This window comes from Armigeres subalbatus, chromosome 1 (genome assembly GCF_024139115.2).
Source record: "Armigeres subalbatus isolate Guangzhou_Male chromosome 1, GZ_Asu_2, whole genome shotgun sequence".
NCBI lineage: Eukaryota > Metazoa > Arthropoda > Insecta > Diptera > Culicidae > Armigeres > Armigeres subalbatus.
The window spans coordinates 93,835,189-93,848,015 of NC_085139.1; the positions used below are offsets into that span (position 1 = coordinate 93,835,189).

General features: G+C 39.2%; 2 protein-coding genes across 4 annotated transcripts in view; both read right to left on the reverse strand.

Moving 5' to 3' along the window:
- LOC134202619 (uncharacterized) overlaps positions 1–12,827 on the reverse strand; it is a 708,184-nt gene that overhangs the window by 504,702 nt on the left and 190,655 nt on the right. The gene's annotated exons all lie outside the window — the stretch shown is intronic.
- LOC134202692 (uncharacterized) overlaps positions 1–12,827 on the reverse strand; it is a 228,165-nt gene that overhangs the window by 96,175 nt on the left and 119,163 nt on the right. The window lies entirely within an intron of this gene.

The following is a 12,827-nucleotide window of genomic DNA, read 5'->3' on the forward strand; positions in this document are numbered from 1 at the left end:
TCGAAAGTTTCTAGAACTAACTGCAATAATTGACCACAGCTCTGGATGTCCCTGCCAGAGGGGGAGTAGGCCTGTCATCTACGAACAAATCAAGCCTACCCAAGATGTATTATCCGGGCCACGCCGCTTGGAAAAAGCGGGCCATTTCGCTTGGCAAGTGTAACCTTGTTCGAATTGGAATCTTGTAAGATATTGGTTAATACTTAATCTACCTACACTACTGCTGACTAACGAAAAAAAATGTGGAATTACCCCCCTGGTCCCTGATTCCCTGGACTTCTGGAGCACCACCAGGTAGCCCTTGCATTAATTTTGCTCTCACAACAAATGACGAATTTCAAGAATTAACCCGGATGATCCGGAGCTTCCCAAGGATAACTTAGTGTCCACCTGGAGTCAATTAGTGGCCCTGGACATTACTTTTCAACGAATTGTGTATAAAAAAAGGCGCAAATTTCTAGAACAAACTTTCGTAGTATCAGACAGAGGCTACCTAAGATCGAAGAGTAGTGCATGTATTGGTTTTGATGTGACAATGTTAAAACAAACGGTGTATGAAAAGTCACACCTGTCTAGAAGAATTTCTGGAATCGATCATATCTCCAAGTGTCCGGAATCTTATGGTGGGTCTCCTGCTGGTCACCCGGCGCCAATGAGTGGTCCTTGCGTTGATTTTGCACTAATATTACTAGATGTTTATGAACACTCTTGACTCCTCAGGGAACCTAATCCGGAATTGGCAATCCAGGGTGAACTTGTTTGATGAGCCCAAATAGATCAGAAATAAACACTTGAAACAATGTCAAGAAGTTTGACACCCATATTGTTGGGGTTCCAATGAGAAATGTTTTTTGGTCAGCTCCGGCTCCCGGGGAACCTGTTCCAAAATGGCCACTCCGGAGTCAACTTGTCTGGTGAGTCTAGGATCATGAAAGACATGTGCAAAAGTTAATTTCATGAAGTTCGATACCCATATTGTTGATGTTCCATTGAACAATGTTCTTGGCCACCTATGACCCCTCAAGGAACCTGATCTGGATGGCCAATCGAAAGTCTGCACTTCTGATGAACCCAAATCAAAAATTGATGGACCCAAATTATAATTGCTTGAGGGTAATCAATCAATCTACTGATGAAATTTCCAGAAGTTTGATATTCATATTGCTGATTACCTACCAAAATCCACGATCAGTATCATTTATGCAGGACATGTTCCAGGAAATCCGGATTTTCCAGGAATCGAATTGACCGGAAATCTCCAATTTTTTTTTATTCCTTTATTTATTTGTTAGGCATTCTGTGTTACTTAACCGCTACTGTGCCGAGATCTACTGTGGTGGTATTCTGCACTACAGAATCCACACAGAATCTATTTTTAGATTTCCATTATCATTATTGTTGTCGTTGCCAGTCCATCTCATCGTGAGTCCATTGTGTCCGTTTGTCCATGTCGTGTATTCAATGATCGTTGCATTGTTCGATTGCCATTAATCCGGGTAACGTTGGAGGAATGCCTCCGAGAAGAACAAGTTGTTGTCAGTCGGCATCAGGCAGCCGTGACGGTAAGGCGCGTACCCCAAACGCCATCGTCTGGGCTGCGGATTCGATGACTAACGAGGGAAAAAAACCCATGACCATTCTCTTGTAAGGCGGACGTGTAGCCAACTACGCTACGGGACCCCCCAATTGCCAATTTTTGTGTTACGTAATTGATAGATCTTCCCTAAGGACAATTTATCTTGAACGGAAATGTATGGACCTTAGATAATTTATTCTATTGGAATTCGTTCGGAAATTATTTCCTTGATTATTCAAGGAGTTCACAAAAAAAAATATTTCGAGAGTTCTTCCAAAAAAAAACAAAATCCTTTGTGAGTTCTTTCAGGATTTCCTTCGGGAGTTCTGCCAAAAATTCCATGACTATGTCTCCCAGAAATGGTTTCTTAAATTCTTGTTTTTTCCAAGAAATTAATAAAATATTTCATAAATTTTTCCTAGAGTGCCTAGAGTTCCCCGGAAGTTGCTAACAAAGCATGCTTCGGAAGTGCTAACAGGAGTTTCTCCAAAAGTTTAAATCTCCAAAAGATCCCCCCAGGAATTCTTCCGAAAGTTTCTCCAGGAATCTATGTAGGAACTTCGGAGGAAATTTCAGAAGAAAACTTTTAGCAAATACAAGAAGGAACTTCCAGAAGAATTACGAAAATGATTTCCGGAGGACTTCCTGATGGAAATTTCAGATGAAATCTTGTAAAGAGGAGAAAAACTCTAGCTGAATTACTGCAAAAACTTCCGGATGAGTTTTTCGAGGAATTTCCAGAGAAGCAACTTCTGGGAAAAAAATTCGAAAGAATTTGCTGGTTCAAATCGGAATATTCGGAGGCATTTCTGTAGGAGTTTTATGCAGAACCGGAGAAACTCTTTTGGGAACTCCTGGAGGATTTCCAGAACACATTTTTGGAGGATTTCCGGGAGTAACTCCTGGTATTTTTTTAGATGAACCTTTTTTGTTTTCCATGTTGAACGCTTGAAGGATTTTCATAAGGGCTTTCTGGAGAAAATTCGGAAATCCTAGAAGATTTCAGGATTTTTTTTTACACGGCCGTGTAAAAAAAATCCCATACAAAATGTTTGCAAAGTTTCTCCATTTTTCACGATTTGTCGAGAAATCATAAAACTTTTTTACACGGATTTCAAATTTTGAACTGAAAACTTTTTTACACGGAACGCATCCCCCGTGTAATAAAAAAAACTGATGTAAAAACATTTGACATTTTTTAGCCTTTTCAGATTACCATCGTTCCCATCGATCCCATCGTTCTTCTTGATAATCATCATCCTGCTCTAGAAATTACTATTGCAAATAGCTGTCATGTTAGCTTTGACGACAGCTCAGATGAGGTTGGCTTGAATTTCCGCAAAACTGATTTCCAATCACTCCGACGCAGTTTGTCTCGATTTGACTGGAGCGCATTGAAAGACTTGGACATCGACTCAGCAGTTAACCGTTTCAACTGTTTTCTACGGGACTGTGTATCTGCATCTGTACCGAAGCGCCAACCTCCAAGAAAACCACCATGGACGAACGCTGCTCTACGCAATCTAAAACTGGCTCGCGGTAGAGCTCTTCGCACTCTTGCTAATCGTCGTTGTACTATAACTAAAAGGAACTTCTCAATTGCCAGCAATTGTTATCGCCGCTATAACATGCAACTTTACAAGCAGTATGTGTGTCGTATGCAGCAGAATCTACGGTGCAATCCCAAGGGGTTTTGGTCGTTCGTTAATACTAAGAGGAATGAAATCGGTCTACCGTCAAGATTATTCCTTGACAACAACGTTGCATTGAAATCTGAAATCACTTCTCGTCCGTCTTCTCAGTAGCTTCGCCGTCTCAAGCTGACATTTTGGGTGCATTAAGTGATGTACCTGACGGCGCTTTCGGCATCGACCTTTTTTACGTTGAGACTCATATGGTTGTTTCGGCTATTAATAGAATCAAATCATCATTCTCTGCTGGTCCTAGCGTAATTCCTTCGGCAGTGTTAAAAAAATGCTCCGATATTTTGGCCACCCCTCTGCGCATACTATTCAACCTATCACTTCGTCAGCAAAAATTTCCTACTCAATGGAAATGCTCTACCATGTTTCCCGTATTTAAAAAAGGAGACAAAAGTGACGTAAGAAACTATCGGGGCATTACATCACTCGGAGTTGAATCGAAAGTGTTTGAGTCGCTGATTTATGAGAGATTGTTCGCTGCATGCAAGAATTATATCAGCCCATGCTAACATGGTTTTCTTTCCTGGTCGATCTGTGGAAACGAATCTTGCAAGCTTCACTTCGTTTTGCATATACAACATGTGCAAAAAGTTTCAAGTTGATGCCGTGTATACAGATCTCAAATCAGCGTTTGATAAAGTCAATCACGACATACTGCTAGCAAAATTAGAAAAACTTGGATGCTCTGCAACATTCTGCAACTGGCTACGTTCCTACCTAGTGCAACGCCAAGTAACCAAAAACATAGGAAACCACTCATCTCGTTGTTTCTCGAATGGCTCCGGAGTCCCCCAAGGAAGCACGCTTGGTCCATTGCTGTTTTCGCTCTTCGTGAATGATGTTACCTTCATTCTGCAGCGTGGAGGACTGCTGTTGTTTGTGGACGATCTTAAAATTTACCTCGTTGTTCGAAACATGGCGGACTGCCTAGAATTGCAAAAACGTTTAGATATCTTCAATGATTGGTGTGATCGAAATATGATGGTTCTTGCCATCGCTAAATGCAACGTGATAAGCTTTGGTCGCACTGTAGATACCATGATCTTCGATTATAATATTGTAGGTACTACTCTACAACGTGTCGACCATATCAAAGACCTCGCGCAAGGATGTTAACGATCATTCAGTAATTAGCGTTCGATCATTTAGTACTTTGTCAATAACACATTCCAGAAGCTGAATTTCAAAATATGTTGTATGGTGGACTTCTAGTGCAAAGGTTTTTCTACAACTTTGTCTAATGGTTCGTTATTAGAATTCAACTAATAACGGAGTTAGAGCGCTAGTTGCAGTGACTCAAACTAAATAATTGGAATTTTGATATCATTTAGTCTAAGTTACTGAAACTATAGCTATAATTCCGTTACTAGTGGAATTCAAACAACGAACCATTAGGCAGAGTTGTAGAAAAACCTTCGCACTAGAAGTCCACCATACAACATACTTTGAAATTCAGCTTCTTAACTAAATGTAAGTAATACGTGATCTGTGGTAAAAACTTGAAAATTAGAGGTAAAAAATGAAGGCATGTCATAATCAACGGTGAATTTCGTTTTTCTTAGAATGCAGTTTTAGACTCAACATTAGAAAAACTAAGCTCATATTTTCTATATTCTATCTAAATTCTAAATGATTCGTAATGAGCAAGCATAGTTACAATCTCGTTAGATTTGAGTTGCTGCAACCCAAAAGGAATATTGCTTGCTCTCAGCTTACCGATATATACTCATACACATATTGTAAATGGTATCACTTTATTAATTGCACACAAGTAGCAAAACTTGCCTTCAGTTTCTAGTGAAAAGTTGTCTTCAAATGTATTTTTTTAGCCATTCACATTTTGTAGAAAAAAAAAATGAACAAGTTTGTAAAAATATCTTTTTTAACAGAATTCTACAAAAAGACACGTTGTGAACGACACCCGTCAAATAAAAAAAAAACTCAACATTTCTCGGACACGCCCGGATTTATCAATCCGCATGAACTCCGCAATCGCTCCTTTCAATTCTTGATTTCTAATAGCAAACTGAAAAAGATTTCAAAAGACACATAAATACCACTAACGTCTATATTTCGAAGTATATCTTAACAATGATAAGATAATGCATAATTTTAATTCTCCGATGTTTATCCCATCAAAAAGAAAAAAAAACATTAAAAACTGTTTGATTTATTTCTTTCCTTTGTGATTTTTCCGCAGTCAGCACGCAGGTTGATAAAAAGAATCGACGAATTTCGTACCGTTTTTCGTTGTTTCGCGATACAATGAATATATATTCAGTGAGATGGAAATCGGCACATTTCCCCCTATCATATTTATTTCTCATTCATTTATATTCCTCCTATCATATTTATTCCTGGTATCATTGATGCGAATAGAATTTTGGTCATCTAATGATTCTCATGATCCATTGCAACTTATCCACGTTGAATTTGAGAGGTAGTTTTGAAGAAAATTTTTCATTACCCACAGACACGTCAAATTTCTAAAAAGCGCTCTACCTTAAAAAGGGGAGAGGGGGGAGATCGTATGAAATTATTAGATTCCCAATGTTGTATATTGCAGTTAAATGCTCCTGCTTGGTTTCAAATAATGTTTTTTGGTAGTCCTGGTCAATCTCGGAGCAGAAACTTCGGATGGTACACACAACGGGGGGATGCCAGATTCCATACAAATGTCTATATAAACCTTACCTTACGGATTTATATTAATCGAGAAATATGAAGGCTATGTTCTAGTTGTCTTTGAACGGATTAAATTGGCTATTTGAGAATCAATATAGGCCAAACTCGAAGGGTTCGGAAATACGAAGCAAAATTGTCCGGTATTTGAAGCATGCCTCATACTGTGTCCGGATTTCGAAGCAAGCGATGTTCAATGTTTTCGATAATATTAGCTATTTTGTGTGTGTGTGTGTTTCATCCTCTATTCCTTACCCATCTGGGGGCATTGGTTAAGTAGTACTACGTATAATTTGATCAAATCTCATGCTTCGTAATGGTGCCCTTTTTATTACGAGGACTAGCACTACAAAAAGGATTCACTTCTGAAGAAAGATTTCTTTAGAGAGTGTAGGGAATGGGATGCACTAGTTCTTCATAACAGGTACAGAAAATTAATGATTTCGTGTGTGTTACTTCTACGTGAAGTTAAACGATTTACAATGATATGGAAATGCTAATATCATCTTCCAAACTTGGACGTACATGTTCATGATAGCATTAGAGGCGAAAGTATAGAATTGATAGTTCCGTTAGGATACGGCAGGCATGAAGAATGTTTTATAGAAGTCGATTTGAAAGCGAGCGGAGGGCAATATTTGTGATGGCATATATCGCACGACCTTCCTTCTGCCAAGCTCCCGTATGAAGGGGAGGAAGAATATCAGTGTGGAAGCTGATATATCTCCACTGGCAAAAGGAAGGTGGTTTGACTTGCTCATATGCCATCGCGTGCGGAAGGATTTGCTATCGACGAGTACTGTCTCCGAATTTCTAATATGACATCAGCATTTAGTCGAATAGGATTTTTATTGCACAGTTCTGTTTTCTCATTGCGTCCGTCTCGTCGCAACCAACTTGGCTGCCTCGGAGAGAACAAAGCAGAGAAAGGCACTGCTGCTGTACCGTCGACCAATAACAGCTGAATTGATGGATGCCCCCACCGAGGGTAGTACACTAAATTAATGATTTCGTGTGTGTTACTTCTACGTGAAGTTAAACGATTTACAATGATATGGAAATGCTAATATCATCTTCCAAACTTGGACGTACATGTTCATGATAGCATTAGAGGCGAAAGTATAGAATTGATAGTTCCGTTAGGATACGGCAGGCATGAAGAATGTTTTTATAGAAGTCGATTTGAGCCAAGTTGGTTGCGACGAGACGGACGCAATGAGAAAACAGAACTGTGCAATAAAAATCCTATTCGACTAAATGCTGATCAACTTCGCTTTCAAATCGACTTCTATAAAAACATTCTTCATGCCTGCCGTATCCTAACGGAACTATCAATTCTATACTTTCGCCTCTAATGCTATCATGAACATGTACGTCCAAGTTTGGAAGATGATATTAGCATTTCCATATCATTGTAAATCGTTTAACTTCACGTAGAAGTAACACACACGAAATCATTAATTTAGTGTACTACCCTCGGTGGGGCATCAATTCAGCTGTTATTGGTCGACGGTACAGCAGCAGTGCCTTTCTCTGCTTTGTTCTCTCCGAGGCAGCCAAGTTGGTTGCGACGAGACGGACGCAATGAGAAAACAGAACTGTGCAATAAAAATCCTATTCGACTAAATGCTGATGTCATATTAGAAATTCGGAGACAGTACTCATCGATAGCAAATCCTTCCGCACGCGATGGCATATGAGCAAGTCAAACCACCTTCCTTTTGCCAGTGGAGATATATCAGCTTCCACACTGATATTCTTCCTCCCCTTCATACGGGAGCTTGGCAGAAGGAAGGTCGTGCGATATATGCCATCACAAATATTGCCCTCCGCTCGCTTTCAAATCGACTTCTATAAAAACATTCTTCATGCCTGCCGTATCCTAACGGAACTATCAATTCTATACTTTCGCCTCTAATGCTATCATGAACATGTACGTCCAAGTTTGGAAGATGATATTAGCATTTCCATATCAAGGTACAGCAAAACTTCACAAGGACGCCCTTATTCGTAGTAACTACTCAGGGAGTAGAAGGTCGAGAAGAGCCACCGTTGCCCACTAAAGCTTGAACCGGATATCTGGGACTCCCACAATATCCGCGGCAATAGCAGCAAACGATGCCCTGTGCGTATTTAGTTTTTATGTATGGGGCATCATCAATAAAATACAACATAATATAATTGGAACATGCTCACCAAATTAATTCGTCCATTCTTGAGTCCATCATAAATTGGCTCCAATATTCATCAGGGCACGGCAGCTACGGCAAATGATATGAAATGTCCAATGATCAGCAGCGGATATCCAGTAGGAACCGATCAGTCATCACAGGATCAAGAATTCTGAGGTTTTGGCCCAGATACGTAGTTTTTTTTTTGCAGGACTTCAAGCGTTCCAAACGGTTCCCTCCTATCGGTTAAACAGCTTGGTTCTGCTTCGGATGTTCAACGTCCGCAATCCTTCATGCTTTATCCATTCCCTCCTACGATAACGATCATTTAGAAAAACGTGGCTCCCCCAGTTCCTGATTTATTCAATGGGCTCCCGGGAGGCTTGATCTTGGTACGCAGCGGTTCTCAGCGTCAATTAAATTTTGGCTTTTACACGATTTACCGGTTTGCCAATCCGATAATATTAGCTATTTTGTGCATACAAAATGTAATTTTCAGTACACAACAGCAAATTTGATAAGTTTATCTTGACAGGGTGTGTTATCACTCAGTGTCAAATTCCGTTTGAAATATTGAACTGAAAATTCAGCAGTGCTTACAGTGACCGGCATAATAAAAAGCCCACTAGCCATTTTTCATACAAAATGGTCAGCTTTGGAGATCTAGATCTCGATTGCGTGTGAACGAATTTGGCTGAAAATTTGACCAGAGCTCAGATATAACTTGAATTTTACCACAGGGTAAAAAATTATTGCGGTAATACCAAAATGAATTTTTTGTCAAAAAATTATTTTTCAAATATTTTGAATTCTATAGGTTGTAAACTGATGACTTATTCAGAAAAAACGCGTATTTTGGCAATACAAAACAGATTGCGGAATATAATTGTACACTAAGAGTTGTAGTTTTCAAGAAATTATAAAACCAATTTTTTGCCAAAAAAGTCGTTTTGGTATTACCGCGATATTTTTTTACCCTATGAATCAATATGGTCGAAATTCAGGTGTGGTAGAATTTAAGTTATATTTGAGCTCTGGTCAAATTTTCAGCAAAATTGGTTCACACGCAATCGAGATCTCGATCTCCAAAGTTGACCATTTTATATGAAAAACGGCAAGTGGGCTTTTTATTATGCAGGTCACTGTAGGTGTCCGGACTTCGAGTCAAAACGGTACTGCTCATTAGTGCGATCTTATTTGGAATTTGCTTCAGTTGTTTGGAATCCTTATCAAGCCATACGGACGGCTCGTTTGGAAGCTGTCCAGCATAAGTTCGTCCGCTACGCACTACGCCATCTCCCTTGGAGGGACTCGCTCAATCTTCCACCATACGGTAATCGTTGTCGCTTACTAGGACTGGATACTCTTGGCAAGCGGAGGAATGTGACTCAAGCAGTTTTTATCGCTAAATTATTGCTCTCTGAATACGATGTGCCAGATTTGTTGACAAAGATACAACTTTACGCACCCTCTCGTACACTACGGCCTAGAGATTTATTGTATGAAGCAGTTCAAAGCACGAACTATGCCGCCAACAGCTGCTTCGTCGCTATGATTCGTCGCTTCAACGAAGAAGCCATTTATTTCGACTTCAACATCAACGCATCTAGATTTCGGTATTGTTTGACAAGATATTTTAATGACTGACAAAGTTCCAAATAGTAATTAAGTTTTCATGTAGAGCATACAGTCAAATGAAATATAAATAAATAAATAAATTACGCCATTTATCATAATAAATATCACGATATAGAGTAACTTGATACCACATACATTCAAATTTCTATATCCACCTTAACACAATATTTATTTAAATAAATGGCGTAATCTGAATAGGCTATTAGGCGAATTTTGGAATATTTATTAGTATCTCGTAGAAAATCTTAGAAAAATTTCATTCGAAATTCTTGGCGAAAAATGTGCCCAGTATTATAGAATACAATTGGGTACATATACCCGTCCTACCCCATTGCTCGCAAAGATAACTGGAGATTGTTTCTTCTATTCGCGTTCTTGCTTCTCATTTTGGCCTCCCAATGATCAGTGCTAAGATGTATGTGAACAAATCAGGTAATGCTACAGATGGCTTAACCTTACTCTCCATTTGCAAATTTAGAACGCAAAAAGTTGACGAGAGGGTTTTGTACACGGATGATATGTACCTACTCTTTATATTTAGAACATCGAATATTCAATTAATAATAATTACTGATCTCCCACTCTTCAGTTTTAATTTGATAACAAAATCAATGCACTGAAGACGGCAGCCCACACCACAAGCATACGCGGAAGATTCAATTTTCAAACATTCCCAATGAAAGTTATCGGCTCCCACTTCGAACCTATAATCCAGCACGTCTAGGAAGTGGATTTCTCAAACTCAATACATCTTCCTCAATTCGAATACCAACGTGCTCTGGATCAGCCAGCCAACAACACCGCTGCAACTTGGAGGTCTTCAACAAACATCCCAGCGATTACCCAGTAATATACAACTTGGAAGATAGATAAATTCCCACTGGTGCCGGCGTTCAGAAGACGGAAGAAAGACAGCATATTGCTATTGCTAGCTACTGAGCTACCCATATCAATAAACCATCCTCTCCAGCCGCCGCCATCGATGGTTGCCACTTCTCGTCGCAGCCAGTAACGAAAGAACCAAGACCAAGCACAGGGCAGAGAGACGGAAGACAACCAACGACGAACGACTTCGGGCGGAACCATAAACAGAGGAAAGTGCACTTGATTTGCTTTGCTGCTGCAGCAGCAGCAGCAGCAACAGAAGCAGGTCTCGGCAATATAAACACAAAAATTGTTTCCAGGTCAAGAAAAGTAAACTGTTTTCCCAACTTGTTCGGTGTGCATCCTTGCGCTGTGCCTTCGCTTCTTGGCGCCTGGAGAAGGTGAAACAACGAGCCCGAAAGTCTTATCCGGAGCATCCGGAAACAAGAGTTCCAAGGTTCGAACTGCAATATTTTGCTACCGAGCAATAACGGCAGGCTAACCCGAGTGAAAATTGATATTTGATTGTAAGGCGAAACAAATTCAAATTCGGATGAAAATGATTATCGATCGTAAACATTATCAATATGGTTTCGAAGAAAATTCAATTGTTAACTGATTCGTTCTAAAATTGGTTTGACTGAACCGATTTTAGAGGTATTATAATGCGCTGAGTAACAAAAATTATAATTAGAACAATCAACACACTGTTAAGGATACAGTTATCAAATTCAATATTTATTCCTAATGCACTTTTTAGTCACAGACATATTTTTTATTTAATATTAAGCTTCATCCACAGTTTAAGCTCATTTTATCGAGGGTTCCTCACTGAATATTGGATGCAATGGCTCGGAAATTGATGGTCCCTCGGAAGGGGTTAATTTTCAGCGCCGCGGCAGCCCCGGCTGGGGCGAAAGTTGCGCGGCGGTGAATATGACTTGCAACTTGAAGACCTATGTAAGGTACACCGGGGCAAGTTGAAATGCGGGTAAGTTGAAACGGAAGCTGTAATTCAGATAGGAAATGACCGAATGCTCTCATAATTTTTTCAATAAACTACTCGCCTAAACGCACCTTCTGACTACCATTCCCGAAAGATTGCAGCTTTCAAAAGCAATCGCTTCCATTGTTTATTTTTCGCCCTTTGAAAAATCTAAACCAACTTTTTGACATCCAATGAAACAGGTCGCAAAAAGATGTTTGAAACAGTTTTTCATCAAATTTTCATAGTAGGTAATCATTCAATGTTGAACAAGCCTAATGATTATGAAAAATCGATGAAAGACCCGTTTTAATTTTTGTATTTTGGTTGTTTGATATTGCTCTGCATGTTCAACTCAACAGGGCAAATAGAAATGCGTGGTGCAGGGCAAGTTGAAACAACGATTCAAAACGTCACCCTCGCGATTAAAAGTTTTTTTCAGAATTCAACATGGTCCGTAAATACATATATTCGAAAAACATAAATTATATAAAACATGCAAACTTCTGAACATAAATTCAATAAATTTCCGCCCATTGAATGCAACCCTCCTACAATCTCCACTAGAATGAAAAGGGGTCATGTTTAAACTGCAGTTTTTAGCTTCTTAATCTACTGAGCACTGATTCTCAGAAAAATAAAACAGAGTATGTACACATTTCGTTAACTCCACCTTTCACTTCCCCAGCTGACTATTTCTCTAATCGAAGAGTTTATGAGAGATATGATGGCTGGTTAATTAATGTGCATTTACGAAAAAGCCACAACCGAATTAATCAACAGCGCAATATACAAGTGAACCAAATAATGAAGCATTCTTAACAGTAATCCGAGTGGTCACCAGCAGGAGGAAATCAATTTAATAAATTTTCAGCGTAGTGCGTTCTCTAGAATTTGGTTTCTGAAAATACACTTGTGACTCTGTTGTACACTGCCCTTATTCGCATAAGAGTCCAATGTCATTTTCGCCGAAAGAAAAAAAAATCTAATGAATTGAAAAAAATTGGTATCTTTCCAAAAATTGACATCATATTTTTTATTCGTACTTATCCGTGTTAATTGTCCCACAATTAAATGGACGATACTTAAGTTTATTTTTGTGTAAAGAGTACCTATCAAAATCTGGAATCTGATTTTTATGAGAGATATTTATCAACATGAGACAACAAAAGTGGGATTTGTTTTCAAATTTCTAGAACAAAGCCTAC